This window comes from Bactrocera oleae, chromosome 3 (genome assembly GCF_042242935.1).
Source record: "Bactrocera oleae isolate idBacOlea1 chromosome 3, idBacOlea1, whole genome shotgun sequence".
Taxonomy (NCBI): domain Eukaryota; kingdom Metazoa; phylum Arthropoda; class Insecta; order Diptera; family Tephritidae; genus Bactrocera; species Bactrocera oleae.
The window spans coordinates 40,573,803-40,590,515 of record NC_091537.1 but is presented as its reverse complement, the minus strand read 5'-3'; positions in this window follow the sequence as shown (position 1 = coordinate 40,590,515).

The window sequence follows — 16,713 nt, the reverse complement described above, 5'->3', positions numbered from 1 at the left end:
AAGTTGACGAAAAATTAAAAGAAGACATTAATTCGCAACTCAGTAAATGTTGGGAGTTAAAATAAATCTCCCCCATATCAGTTACAATTCAAGAAGCTCAGTATTGAGACGACTTCTACAAAGCCTCAACTACTCGATCAGATAATGGTCGGTACGTCGTACGACTACCACTAAATTCACAATGTTCCAACAATCCAGGAATTGGCAGAAAAAGCAATGTCAGAGTCCCTTCTGACAAGATCAGTTTTAAAGACACAAATATGTAACTTTTCGACCATGCAGAATGGCTCTCGCCAATAATGATACAAAAATTCTGATTCAATAATCTTGGGTTATACGGTGCGCTACTACTTGCCAAATTTGTGCATACGCTTTTGACATAACATATAACAAAATTGTCCGAAAAAAGGCGAAAAACGACACCTCTCTTTTTCGTAATTATATATATAACAATTTAAAAATAAAGTTAAGGGATCACTATACTTCCAATGTGATACAGTGACGCAACTAGACATACAAGCGGTCCTTATGTGGGTAGTTTATGCGAAACCCTTGCAAAGGTTGCAGATCTCACTTCAATTAAGTGAGCAAAAATCGCAAATCTCACTCCCGCAAGATCCCTCTTCAAAGGTTTTAAAGGAGGAACCCATTCTGGCCATATCTGAATCAGGCGTGGAGTCGCTAACCGTAATAAGCCGATAGTAAAGCAATTTTAAACAAACAATACAAATAATAAATATATAAAAGAAACAACCGCAAATATTATAAGTACGAAAAGCAACTACAACCCTCGTTCAATCCGTATAAATGCATCGACCTCCGAATTAAACAAATAAATGTTTAAGCTTAGAAGAGGAAATAAGTAGCACAAAGTTTAATGAGTCGTTATATCGTTAATAAATTTTGTTTGGCACGGGCATTTTTATTTCTAATGTGTTCGAGTACTATTCAATTTGCACAACGGGGCTTGTTAAAGCAAAAATAAAGTGGTGCGCGCTCCCAATATATGAAATAAAAAATGATTAACGTATGTTTGATAGATTTATTTTGCTGCCTCCTAGCTGCATATTGACACATACTTACATCACTTCGGATTCGTTCGGATCTCACGATCTCACAACGCTGAACCCATAGACTGACTGATATATAAATTGATAATTTAAAACAAATAAATCGACCTATAATTTTTTTTTTTTGCACAAAAAATTCCACTGCTAACAAAATATTTAAATTTCAATGAGGTTAAAGGTTTTAGTACGGCTACACCGAAATTCTGTACATACAAAAAAAAAAAAAAAAACAAAAAAAAAAAAGCTGATCCGGAGTTTGAAGAGCACTTATTCCACTCAAAAACTCTGTTATTTTCCGTTCCTTCGTGGAGGCTATTAGCTACGCTGGCAAAATTTAGAACGAATCGTCGACAAATGATCTCATATTTCATTAGTGAATGCATAAAAAAAAATCGTCGACAAACCGAGCAGTTTATATGGTAACATGCAAATGTTAACTGTATTATTTTTTGAAGTGAATACTTCTTTGGCCGCATTAGAGTGATTTTTCAACGCCGTGTCACGACCCTTTTTATTGTTTGCTGTAAGCAGCTACGTGTGTTTGTGTAGCCCTAAAAATGTGTTGTTGTTCTGCGCTCACTTTCCGAAATACATACATTTTAATACGTATGTTTGATCGATTAATTTCGCTGCCTTCTTTTTAGCTGCACATAGACACATGCTTTTATCACTTCGGATCCGTTCCGATTTCAAACGCTGAACCCATAGACGATGACAGGCTGCATTCAAATCTGTCAAATATTAAAATACACACGTTATTTTGGGCACAGTTAAAAGTTCACGGCAGCATCTTCCCAGTTGTCACTGTCGCTAAGCTAAAGCCACTCCTCATTTTGCTGACAACAATGGACAACTGTAGTGTTCCCACTAATATGTGAAATGTAAAATAGTTCAAAGCTCTAACAAGTCTAACGTTATCTTACCAACAGAAACATAAATAACTCTAATATATAAATTAATAATTTAAAACAAATTAATCGAACTATTATTTTTTTTTGAGCAAAAAATTCCACTAAGAACAAGATTTTTAAATTTCAATGTGGTGAAAGGTTTTAGTACGGCTATACCGAAATTGTGTACATCAGCTGCTTAATATGTCACTGCCGTATTCAAAATGTTCAAGAAGCTGGCTTCAAGACGACATTTGCCGACAAGAAAGATTCGCTTTCGTGTCGTGCAGTCGCCTTGATTTTTCAATATCAATATATTTTATACTTATAGGTATAAATACAACCTTCGCAATCACAATTCTTTCGGTATCTTGTGTTCTATCATTTTCGTCATCGAACGTATGTACATGATTTTAAAGAAGCTGCTGCACATAAGTACATACAGCTAAACTGAATTTGTGTTGTAATATTTTGTGTTGAGTGATAGTTTTACTTTTATAAAATATTTAAAACAAATAATTTCGTAAGTATATATAGTCATTATATTGTAACGGATTTCTCGATAAATCGTCTGCCTGTAACTCACTCTTGAGTTCGATCACTGGATTGTTAAATAAAAGTCCCAATTTAATGGCTACACACTAATCTTTATTTCTAATTCAAACAACTTAACACTTATTGCTCGTTATTCGAGCTTACAACTTCTTGCTTATAGCTTAATTGCTCTTATCACGACAACACTCTAACTAGAACTGTGTTTGCTGCACAATCTGGCAGCCCTTATATAGTAAATCTGTAACAAAACATTGCTTCTAGAACATTCTGGCAACTACGAATTCGCTGTCTAGTTGCTTCTGGCAATTTATCGTTCATTCGATTTTGTTCTATCATCTATGTTCGTCACACTGCCCTCCACCTAAGTCTGATCGTCCCGATTAGACATATTTGCGATACCAAACACAAAGCTTTTATGTCCCCCATCTCGTCTTCTAGGCTGGTGCTGACATCGTTAGTCGTCCTTCTCTGCTTGGAGTTAATTCCATCCGTTTTCCGGATACTCAGTTTCTGGTACATCCCTTGACTTAAAGCTGACTCGAGATTTCATTCTTGGTCAGAACGTAACTCCATTGGAACACCGAATCTCGTTACCCACTTGTTGATGAATGCCTTCGTCACTAGTTCAGTCTCTTGGTTAAGAATTCTGCATACTTGTGGCCATTCATTGAAATGGTCCGTGACTACCAAAACATGACTATTTCCTAATTTATTGGTGGGGAACGGACCATCTTCATACACACCTATTTTCTCAACTGGCGCACGCGAATTGTGCTGTTTCATCTGCCCATGACTCCTGAACCTCCTTGATCCTTTAGCTACAATGTTCTCAGCATATTTCGCAATCCTTTCTATAGCTGATTGACAATCAGTCCAATAAAACCTTTGCTTCAAATGCTCCAAGGATTTCATGTCTCTCAAGTGCCCTCCTCTTGGACATTTGTACTGCACGTTAAGAACATCAGGAATTCCAACCCTTGGAACAACCATAAGTACTCGGAAGGGTTGCTTATTTTCGCTTTTCCATACTCGATGCAAGCAGCCATACACTAACTTTAAATTGCTTCGCTCTGCCCAATATGATTTTGTGACTGGCCTTCCTGTAGTAATTTCTCCAATCGTTGTACATTGGTTCAACTCCACCTTATGTAATGCACCTTCCAATTCTGGATCTTCTTGCACAGAGTCATCCGTTTCAGGTACAATTTTATGCTGATCTTTCACCTGTGATGGTATACACGCTTCCTGCTCTTCCAACTGTAAGGACACTTGTGCTGGTATCCAAGCTTTTTACTTTCTAACTGTGAGGAACCTTTTACTGGTTCACACGCTTCCTCCTCTTGCAACTGTGAGAACACCTGCCCTGACATACGCAGTTCCAGCTCTTTCGACTGTGAGGACCCTTGTACTGGTACACACGCTTCCTCCTCTTCCGACTGTGAGGACACCTGCGCTGGCATGCGCCCGTTCAATTCTTCCGACTGCGAAGACACTTTTGCTGGTATACAAGCTTCTTGCTCTTCATACTGTGAAGATCCTGGTTCACATACTTCCTCCTCTTCCAACTGTGAGGATACCTGCGCTGACATATGCACGTCGAGCTCTTTCGGTGCTGACAACTGTGCTGAAAAACGTGCATGTTGCGCTGCGAACAGCTCTTCCAAATGCGTTGGCAATCGCGTTTCTAACTGCGTTGACATCTGAGACATACGTGTATCCTGCTCTTTAAATTGTGTCGACATTTGCGTTGACATCTGAGACATACGTGTATCCTGCTCTTTAAATTGTGTCGACATTTGCGTTGACATCTGCGTCCCCATCTGCGATATTGCAGAAAAAAGCATGTTCATGTCCACCATCTTTGACGAGCATTGAGCCTCTTCCTTTTCTTCTATCTTTGTTGTCTCTTCCTCTAATTCCATGTGAAAGACATATTCCTCAACATTAATGTTTTCCGCCTCCGTGGCCTCTCTCAACCGTGATTGTAAAGAAGTATGCAAACTGCTTAGACATGTATGAAGCTATAAAAGCTTTGATATCCGACCAATTAAAGCAAATAAAAGCTATTACTCCTACTCCATCCCAGAGTAGAGCTGCCACAAATTTAAAGTCAAGAGGCAAATTCAGGCATCCATCTCAAGGTGCCCGCATGTGACACTGAAACATTTTATGGAGGTTATGAAGAATGGCCCTACTTCCGGAACATGTTTACAGCCGTATACATAAACCATCCAAAATCACCATAAGTACAAAAATTTTATCACCTACACCTACAAAACAAAAGGTCAAGCAGGCGTACTAGTCAAACAGTTCGCACTTAACGACGACAATTTCAATTGGGCTCGGGAAGCTCTAAAAGCAAGATATGAAAATGAAAGAATATTGGTCGATAAACAAGTAACGACACTAATAAACTTGCCTAAGACTCGAAAAAAAAACAAGCGAAGAATTTATAAGAATACAATCCACTATTTCAAACTGTTGCCGCATTGCCAGAAAAATCGTTACTTTTATGGGAGCAATCGTTTTTATCACGAAATAAATGCCCCACGTGGCAAAAAATGAAAGACTTTCTAACAACCCAGTACGAAATCGCTAAAAGGGTAGATAAAATAAATAATTTAAACCAAAATTATTCAACGCGACCTAAAAAGAAGCTTGAACTATGCAAACGCAATCGTTCACATCCGAACAGAATAAACATACGTCATGCGAACTATGTACAAGAGGGCATAAGCTACAATTTTGCGAGAAGTTTAAAAACTTAAAAGTTAACGAACGAAATAATTTTGTCAGATCAAAAAGACAAATTGCTTGTCACATGCGCATAAATATAAAAATTGCAGATACAACTTCAATTGCTTATATTGTCACTAAAGACACCACACAATGCTTTAATACAGCAAATTTCCCATATCACCCCAAAGAAGCGCTTATACAAAAGGAACCACAGGTTTAGTGCTAAAAACAACTCCCAAAAACCAAAATCCCGACAACAGCCAAAAAGTGGTGCTCAAAGGCATTAAAAACTCAAACTCTAGGGCCTTAATAGGACAAGGAATGGGCGGAAGAATATTCCACAACTCAAATAAAATCTTCCCCATTACCCTAATTCCCCCCAAGCGGATAAGCACATTCAAGCAAAAGCTTTAGCCTTACCGCAACTTACAAATATGCTTCCAAGCAGAAAGAGCAGCATTTGCAAAAGGTTTCACACCTAGCTAGCAGATTCCAACTGCAATACTCGCGCTCAAATAGATATATTATAATAGTAGGCAGCGAGCTTATGCCACAAATAATACTTGAAGGTGTTGAAAAAATTTCAACGACCCTTCTAGCCCAAACCCTATATTGTTGGATTCTAAGTGGTCTAGTTGCCGAACCAGTTTCCACATCAACAACTCAAGTTGACGAAAAATTAAAAGAAGACATTAATTCGCAACTCAGTAAATGTTGGGAGTTAAAATAAATCTCCCCCATATCAGTTACAATTCAAGAAGCTCAGTAATGAGACGACTTCTACAAAGCCTCAACTACTCGATCAGATAATGGTCGGTACGTCGTACGACTACCACTAAATTCACATTGTTCCAACAATCCAGGAATTGGCAGAAAAAGCAATGTCAGAGTCCCTTCTGACAAGATCAGTTTTAAAGACACAAATATGTAACTTTTCGACCACGCAGAATGGCTCTCGCCAATAATTATACAAAAATTCTGATTCAATAATCTTGGGTTATACGGTGCGCTACTACTTGCCAAATTTGTGCATACGCACTTGACATAACATATAACAAAATTGTCCGAAAAAAGGCGAAAAACGACACCTCTCTTTTTCATAATTATATATATAACAATTTAAAAATAAAGTTAAGGGATCACTATACTTCCAATGTGATGCAGTGACGCAACTAGACATACAAGCGGTCCTTATGTGGGTAGTTTATGTGAAACCCTTGCAAAGGTTGCAGATCTCACTTCAATTAAGTGAGCAAAAATCGCAAATCTCACTCCCGCAAGATCCCTCTTCAAAGATTTTAAAGGAGGAACCCATTCTGGCCATATCTGAATCAGGCGTGGAGTCGCTAACCGTAATAAGCCGATAGTAAAGCAATTTTAAACAAACAATACAAATAATAAATATATAAAAGAAACAACCGCAAATATTATAAGTACGAAAAGCAACTACAACCTTCGTTCAATCCGTATAAATGCATCGACCTCCGAATTAAACAAATAAATGTTTAAGCTTAGAAGAGGAAATAAGTAGCACAAAGTTTAATGAGTCGTTATATCGTTAATAAATTTTGTTTGGCACGGGCATTTTTATTTTTAATGTGTTCGAGTACTATTCAATTTGCACAACGGGGCTTGTTAAAGCAAAAATAAAGTGGTGCGCGCTCCCAATATATGAAATAAAAAATTATTAGCGTATGTTTGATAGATTTATTTTGCTGCCTTCTAGCTGCATATTGACACATATTTACATCACTTCGGATTCGTTCGGATCTCACGATCTCACAACGCTGAACCCATAGACTGCACATAAGTACATACAGCTAAACTGACTATGTGTTATAATATTTTGTGTTGAGTGATAGTTTTACTTTTATAAAATCTCTAAAACAAATAATTACGTAAGTATTATAGAGAGAATATATATATCATTATACACAGAGGAATTTAATTGTTGTCTAAATTAAAAGCTCGAGGAAATATGGAAAAATATAATCCTTGTTTTAATTTATCGAAGGTTTTAGTGATACCAAGTCATAACTTTGGAGTCTCCCAATCCACCGCGCCAACTCTCCTTCTGGGTTCTTGAGTTTCTCAATAATTTCTTTCTGGCTTGCTCATTGTCTGGCTGTAATACGCAACTACTATCCACACCCATTAATGACTTGTGATAGCACCCCTCCTTCTTCATACCCACTATCATCCGTATCCAAAATAAACGCTGATCCGGAGTTTGAAGAGCACTTATTCCACTCAAAAACTCTGTTATTTTCCGTTCCTTCGTGGAGGCTATTAGATACGCTGGCAAAATTTAGAACGAATCGTCGACAAATGATCTCATATTTCATTAGTGAATGCATAAAAAAAATCGTCGACAAACCGAGCAGTTTATATGGTAACATGCAAATGTTAACTGTATTATTTTTTGAAGTGAATACTTCTTTGGCCGCATTAGAGTGATTTTTCAACGCCGTGTCACGACCCTTTTTATTGTTTGCTGTAAGCAGCTACGTGTGTTTGTGTAGCCCTAAAAATGTGTTGTTGTTCTGCGCTCACTTTCCGAAATACATACATTTTAATACGTATGTTTGATCGATTAATTTCGCTGCCTTCTTTTTAGCTGCACATAGACACATGCTTTTATCACTTCGGATCCGTTCCGATTTCAAACGCTGAACCCATAGACGATGACAGGCTGCATTCAAATCTGTCAAATATTAAAATACACACGTTATTTTGGGCACAGTTAAAAGTTCACGGCAGCATCTTCCCAGTTGTCACTGTCGCTAAGCTAAAGCCACTCCTCATTTTGCTGACAACAATGGACAACTGTAGTGTTCCCACTAATATGTGAAATGTAAAATAGTTCAAAGCTCTAACAAGTCTAACGTTATCTTACCAACAGAAACATAAATAACTCTAATATATAAATTAATAATTTAAAACAAATTAATCGAACTATTATTTTTTTTTGAGCAAAAAATTCCACTAAGAACAAGATTTTTAAATTTCAATGTGGTGAAAGGTTTTAGTACGGCTATACCGAAATTGTGTACATCAGCTGCTTAATATGTCACTGCCGTATTCAAAATGTTCAAGAAGCTGGCTTCAAGACGACATTTGCCGACAAGAAAGATTCGCTTTCGTGTCGTGCAGTCGCCTTGATTTTTCAATATCAATATATTTTATACTTATAGGTATAAATACAACCTTCGCAATCACAATTCTTTCGGTATCTTGTGTTCTATCATTTTCGTCATCGAACGTATGTACATGATTTTAAAGAAGCTGCTGCACATAAGTACATACAGCTAAACTGAATTTGTGTTGTAATATTTTGTGTTGAGTGATAGTTTTACTTTTATAAAATATTTAAAACAAATAATTTCGTAAGTAGATATAGTCATTATATTGTAACGGATTTCTCGATAAATCGTCTGCCTGTAACTCACTCTTGAGTTCGATCACTGGATTGTTAAATAAAAGTCCCAATTTAATGGCTACACACTAATCTTTATTTCTAATTCAAACAACTTAACACTTATTGCTCTTTATTCGAGCTTACAACTTCTTGCTTATAGCTTAATTGCTCTTATCACGACAACACTCTAACTAGAACTGTGTTTGCTGCACAATCTGGCAGCCCTTATATAGTAAATCTGTAACAAAACATTGCTTCTAGAACATTCTGGCAACTACGAATTCGCTGTCTAGTTGCTTCTGGCAATTTATCGTTCATTCGATTTTGTTCTATCATCTATGTTCGTCACACTGCCCTCCACCTAAGTCTGATCGTCCCGATTAGACATATTTGCGATACCAAACACAAAGCTTTTATGTCCCCCATCTCGTCTTCTAGGCTGGTGCTGACATCGTTAGTCGTCCTTCTCTGCTTGGAGTTAATTCCATCCGTTTTCCGGATACTCAGTTTCTGGTACATCCCTTGACTTAAAGCTGACTCGAGATTTCATTCTTGGTCAGAACGTAACTCCATTGGAACACCGAATCTCGTTACCCACTTGTTGATGAATGCCTTCGTCACTAGTTCAGTCTCTTGGTTAAGAATTCTGCATACTTGTGGCCATTCATTGAAATGGTCCGTGACTACCAAAACATGACTATTTCCTAATTTATTGGTGGGGAACGGACCATCTTCATACACACCTATTTTCTCAACTGGCGCACGCGAATTGTGCTGTTTCATCTGCCCATGACTCCTGGACCTCCTTGATCCTTTAGCTACAATGTTCTCAGCATATTTCGCAATCCTTTCTATAGCTGATTGACAATCAGTCCAATAAAACCTTTGCTTCAAATGCTCCAAGGATTTCATGTCTCTCAAGTGCCCTCCTCTTGGACATTTGTACTGCACGTTAAGAACATCAGGAATTCCAACCCTTGGAACAACCATAAGTACTCGGAAGGGTTGCTTATTTTCGCTTTTCCATACTCGATGCAAGCAGCCATACACTAACTTTAAATTGCTTCGCTCTGCCCAATATGATTTTGTGACTGGCCTTCCTGTAGTTATTTCTCCAATCGTTGTACATTGGTTCAACTCCACCTTATGTAATGCACCTTCCAATTCTGGATCTTCTTGCACAGAGTCATCCGTTTCAAGTTCAATTTTATGCTGATCTTTCACCTGTGATGGTATACACGCTTCCTGCTCTTCCAACTGTAAGGACACTTGTGCTGGTATCCAAGCTTTTTGCTCTTCTAACTGTGAGGAACCTTTTACTGGTTCACACGCTTCCTCCTCTTGCAACTGTGAGAACACCTGCCCTGACATACGCAGTTCCAGCTCTTTCGACTGTGAGGACCCTTGTACTGGTACACACGCTTCCTCCTCTTCCGACTGTGAGGACACCTGCGCTGGCATGCGCCCGTTCAGTTCTTCCGACTGCGAAGACACTTTTGCTGGTATACAAGCTTCTTGCTCTTCATACTGTGAAGATCCTGGTTCACATGCTTCCTCCTCTTCCAACTGTGAGGATACCTGCGCTGACATATGCACGTCGAGCTCTTTCGGTGCTGACAACTGTGCTGAAAAACGTGCATGTTGCGCTGCGAACAGCTCTTCCAAATGCGTTGGCAATCGCGTTTCTAACTGCGTTGACATCTGAGACATACGTGTATCCTGCTCTTTAAATTGTGTCGACATTTGCGTTGACATCTGAGACATACGTGTATCCTGCTCTTTAAATTGTGTCGACATTTGCGTTGACATCTGCGTCCCCATCTGCGATATCGCAGAAAAAAGCATGTTCATGTCCACCATCTTTGACGAGCATTGAGCCTCTTCCTTTTCTTCTATCTTTGTTGTCTCTTCCTCTAATTCCATGTGAAAGACATATTCCTCAACATTAATGTTTTCCGCCTCCATGGCCTCTCTCAACCGTGATTGTAATTCAGTTTTTAATCCATTTGTCGCCAAACCACATTGTTCCAGCTCCTTTTTCAGCTGTGGAATCTTCAGATCGTTAAACTTGGCCATTTTTAAATAATTATCTCCTTGGGAATTTATTTGACAATCCCACTTCTGACACCAATTGTAACGGGTTGCTCGATAAATCGTCTACTCACTCTTGAGTTCGATCACTGGATTGTTAAATAAAAGTCCCAATGTAATGGCTACACACTAATCTTTATTTCTAATTCCAACAACTTAACACTTATTGCTCGTTATTCGAGCTTACAACTTCTTGCTTATAGCTTAATTGCTCTTATCACGACAACACTCTAACTAGAACTGTGTTTGCTGCACAATCTGGCAGCCCTTATATAGTAAATCTGTAACAAAACATTGCTTCTAGAACATTCTGGCAACTACGAATTCGCTAACTAGTTGCTTCTGGCAGTTTATCGTTCAGTCGATTTTGTTCTATCATCTAGGTTCGTCACAATATTATTATACACAGAGTAATTTATTTGTTGTCTAAATTGCAACCTCGAGAATATATGGCACGTGTTCAACAAACGGCTAAGTAAGGAGCGGAGCGTAGTTGAGAGTGTAGAGCGCGAAAAAACGCTTTGAAATCTGCTCTAAACTAATATGCGATTGCATCCAACGACATGGTGTGTATTATAATTGACGAATTATCGCACCAATACGTAATCGCAAATAAAAATATCTCAAGGGGCAATAATCGTTTACAGTTTCGTGAATATATTCTTACTCAATATGGTATTCAAATTTTTTTTATTCATTTATATATTTATATAGTTCATTAATTATTGTTCAATCTGACATCCATCCCCAAGAAGGGTGTTTGCCCTCACAACGTCTCGTTGAAAACACAGTACGAGAACAATTTATTGATTATAGTGTAGAAAATTCCAGAAACACCAGCCGAGCGTTGTGGGGAATAAAGAATGCGAAAGAAGGCAATATCAAATTGTAACTGAAGCTTCATCTTCATACTTGGCTAGATAATGAGATATCTTATTGTGCATAATTATTCATCCACTCAAGAAAGCACAGCATAAACACCTGAACAGAGAAGTTGAGAGTAGAGAGCACGACGGAAATATTTGCAGAACATGATTGCAACCACTAATCCAAGGCAGGAGGTTTTGTGATCTATTATAATGAATGCGATATTCCACATTTATATAAGTGCAATAAATTCCACTGCACATACAGTGAGCTTGACTGAAATTAGCGATACCAGATATATAAATGTAAAACATTAAATGGAAAAGATATGGTCATCGCAGAAATCTACACATCTTCTAACCAAAAAGTTTAGGATATCATATATAATATTTCACACAGAGTTTGTTGGTTATGTACACTTATGTCGGTGGTGATATTTCTGGCAGGGGTGATGATCACATACCATTGATTCTCTATGGTGACTTCAATGCAAATTTTGCGGAGGATGCGTCCTTGCCACAACTTCACTTTCTTCTAGATTCTTCGGTCTAGATATGAATAGCGACCGGAAAATTATCACGACTAAATCAGAAACAACGATTGATGCTATATTCTTCAGAAATCTACACTATTTAGACTGTTTCATACTTCCGTTACCATAAAGCCATAATATCCGCTATACCTATACCTCACTGAAGATAATGTACAAATTAAAGAAATATATTAAATATTAAATTTGTAAATGGATTATTATTTCGATTATCCCTGTAATATGTACGATACAACTCTTTCTCTCACTCTCAATTAATCCGTTAAGTATGCACTTCTATCACGTGAATTGTGCTTTTTTTGTGTTCCTTTATTGTTCATGTTTTGTTTGATAAATATATACGCTCACACTTTTCGATTTTGAAAACCGTCTTGATATTAATTTCCTCATTCTAGTCGAGTGGAGTTTAAACAGCTGATCACATAGGTTTGCAAAAAAATGACATGCTGTTGTCGGGAATATTAATATTTCGTTATATTCATGGATTGATATCAAAATATAAGTATATCAATCCATTATATTCAAATCTTTGTGTAAAATTTGTTAGAATTTTGAATTTTTTCCATAACAACGGCATCTTGAAACTATTATCGATTATCATGTTGCGTCAATTTAAATTAATTTTGACAAGTAGTTTTTGTAAACAACTTGAAAGCTAATTCTTGATTGTGTAACTACAGCTTGAAGTAAGTAGATTTCAAGGATCAATTATCGATACTATCGAAACTATCAAATGATCCGACCATCGATAGTTTGGTGTATACATAGTGTACACCATTGTAAAAGCCTACAAATAGCCAAAGAATCAGCTGTTTTCCTATGTGTGTGAAACAGCCGTGATCACCTGATCGAATGTGCCGTTTTTTGACACAGAGTTTTAAACAAAAGGTTGCAGTTTAACAATTTGCATTTAAAATGGAAATATCTCGAAAACTATAAAATTCCCGCGGCAATAATTGTATATATTCGTGATCTGGAGAATCTCCTCTATCCAACCATATCGCTCTTAACCCTGAAATCGTGGGATGCTAAACGAAAGTTTTCCCATTGCTTATCCTCACCACCTCTGAGGTTGCAATATAGGCGCGTTGACGATCTTTTTTGGGTGTTCGTTTCCATAGGACTAAACCGGTAAACTAAGAATATAAATATTCAACAGACAAAGAATTTTCACTCACAAAAACATAAACATGTAAGTTAAAAAAGATAAAATCGGAAACATTTAATAATATTTCAGTACAATAAATAATAATTAAATAATTCTATGTAAATTTAATCTTTAGGAATTAAAACAATCGAAAAATATTTGAATATGGAATATAAACATTCTTAAAGTTATTAATTTTAAAACATAACACGGCACAACATCTATAGCAGATTTCTGTCATTTGAACGTTTTAGTAGCAGAATATTGGTTGGCAACCCGTACCAAGTGTGATTTTAGTAGTAGAATTTTCGAGGCAACCCGTACCAAGTGGGATATTTTTGCGTGTGTATTAGTGAAAATCTTAAGATTGGCTACTTGTAGATTTATACAATGGTGTACACAAAGAATGCAAGTGTGATTAAACTGAGGACACTGCATAACATGAATTTTATAGGGTGTTCTTCTATAGGTATTATAAATATATACATTTCCTGAATGTTCGACTGTGTGTGAATGGATTACGTTTTTTACACGTTGTTCGTGATTGATTTTGAAGTTTTTTCATCAATGTTTGTAGAGGTGTTAAATTGTATTAATTTCGGTCCTTTAATGGGGTGTCCATTCCATATATATTTTGAATGATGGTACATTTGTCTTTCTTACCTTTTAATAGAGGGATAGTACAATTATCCTTTGATAGTTTTGTGCATACATATGTTTATTCCTACATTATTTTTACATCTAGTTACTCTAATATATTTGTGATTGCATTTGGCAATAATTTTGTCCATAATAACTTTTCCATGTTTATATGTTAGTGGGGTTATATTATATAATTAGGGGATATTTATCTATAAATAATAAATATATTAATATAATAATATTAACGTGTTACATAGACAAACATGTATATCTGCATACTCTGGTATATTTTTAACAGGTGTATCAAACTCTTCGTTTCTTATGATGTCTGATGTCATTTATATTTAACGAGCCTGAAAATTAAGTACCAGTTTTTGCTAAATTTATTGTTTTCGTGATGGTTACAAGTTCTTGGTGGACTTCATTTAGCACCATGTTTTCAGTTATTGATTTAGGATCTAAAGTTTCGAATATCTTATCAAATTGTGAATTTATTTATCTTTGTTGGTTGTTATTTTCTATAAGTTGATCTATACCGGTTTTGATTTTTATTAAATCAACATGGTCTGGTATCAAGTTATGCGATGAGATGGTATTAGTTATGATTTTAAAGTCTCAATTTTATTGATTATTATTCGTTCCTCTTGGTTTATGTTGTACATACCTCATATTATGTTTTCGTAAGGTGTCAATATTTTAGTTAAATTTTGAATATGGTACAGGTATGAACTTTATGTCTATTGTATTTGGTAGCTTATTTATTACGCCTATTTGTTTTTACGTAGATAATGTCTCCTTCGTTGTATGTGATCGCTTTTCTGTTTTTGTTGTGATAATTAAAAAATTGTTTTTTTTGTTATTCACAAAGTTTTTCTTTAATATCACGATGTTTTTCACGGTTGAAGAATACTTCTTCTGGTTTATACCCTGTGGTTGTGTCTATGGTTCTGTTTTATTGTTTAATTGCATTAAACAATTCTTCTGCAGGAGCCGTATTATTTTCGTGAGCTAAAACACTTGATATTTCGATTAAGGTGCTGTGGATACGTTCAACTTGCGCGTTTGTTGTTGAATGATACACTGGAGTGGCAGTATGTTATATACATACAAGTAGTTTGCTACATTACTGATCAAAATATTTTCGCGTTTAGCGTTTGGGTATATTTGTGTCAATATTTCTTCTATATATTCATGATAGTTTAATTTATTTTCTAATTTTCGTAGATAGCAGTATTTGGAGTATTTGCATATGGAGCTAATGTATTTATATTTGGTTGTTCATGTGGAATGTGTCCATTTGTACATATTCGCTTACATGGGTTGGTATTGGTGTTTTACCGATAGGCTATTTATTAGGGTGTCATATTTATTTTGTAAACAAATTTCGCAGTTTATCGATTCTTTTTTACACATTTCTTGAATCGAATTCCAAAAATACTGAGCAAGTATTTCTTGTGAGTTATTTTAATAATTTCTGTGTGCTCTTTTGTGGGCTTGTATGACTATCTGTTAGTTCGTTTGGGTCAGTTATATCTTGTAGTTGTGTTTGGGCGATAACGAATGTACATGTAGCAAAATTAGTGCTGATGTCGTCTTTTAGGTGAAATAAAATTTCTTCATCTAATTTTAGTGCATTTGTTATTCCTGGTTGGAGAACTATTTTTAATCTAAAAATTAATTCTTCATATACATATTCTTCTATTAAATTCTTCCATCTTTTTAGTTATGTACTTGGGTTCTTTTCAGATATAGAGTAGATTAAAGATTGGTGGTCTGTATATATTGTTAGATAAGCTATTCCATATAAATAATTTCTTAATTTCTGTAGCGCCCATACAATGGCTAGTAGTTCTTTTTCATTGGTACTGTAGTTTTGTTCAGTTTATTGAGTACTCTTGATATAAAAGCAATAGGTTGTGTTTTTGGTGACAGTACTGCATCTATGGCGTAATCGCTGGCATCTGTAGTCAGATCAAAGAACTTCGTGAAGTCGGGTTGATAAAGTTCTACTTTAGCCTGGAGAGCATTCTTGATTTTCTCTATAGCTTCCATAGCTGCTTCATCTAAGTTAGCTTCTACTCTTGCACTTTTGTTTTTACTAATTATGCCGTTGTCATAACGTAAGTGTATATTCGAAGGTTTGGTGATTGCTGCAAAATTTTGACAAACTACCTGTAGTAGCTGGTTAGTCCTAGGAATGAATGCCGTCTTCTCTTTGTATTTTCTTTAATTAAAATTTGGTGGAATCCTGATTCCAAATCTATCGTCGAACACATTTTTGCTCTACCTAAATTTTGAATCGTCATATTAATATCGGGTATTGGATACCGATCAGTTATTGCTTTTGTGTTTAACTTCTGAAAATATGCAACCATTCTTCTTTTGTAGCTTTGTTAGCTTGAATAGTTGTTGTTGAATATTTGTTTCACTTGCGCACTCACCTTTTTCTGGTCTTTAGTACTTAAAAGAGACATAAAAAAATCAAAATTTTATATACCACGGATACGACCGGTATAGTAAATATGGAATATATTCTATTTATTTATTTTTTTTTGTGAAAAATATAAAAGGTTTTACACAAAATATATACACGGCTTTCAATCGGTGAAAAAATGCTTATACAAATGCGGGCGGAAATTGCGAACGAAAAAAGGAGCCCTCTGGTCCTGTGTTAGTCACTTTGGAATGTGGTTGCGTAGAGTTGTGGTGTGATGTGATGTGTATGTGTGGGTGGTCTGAGTGGT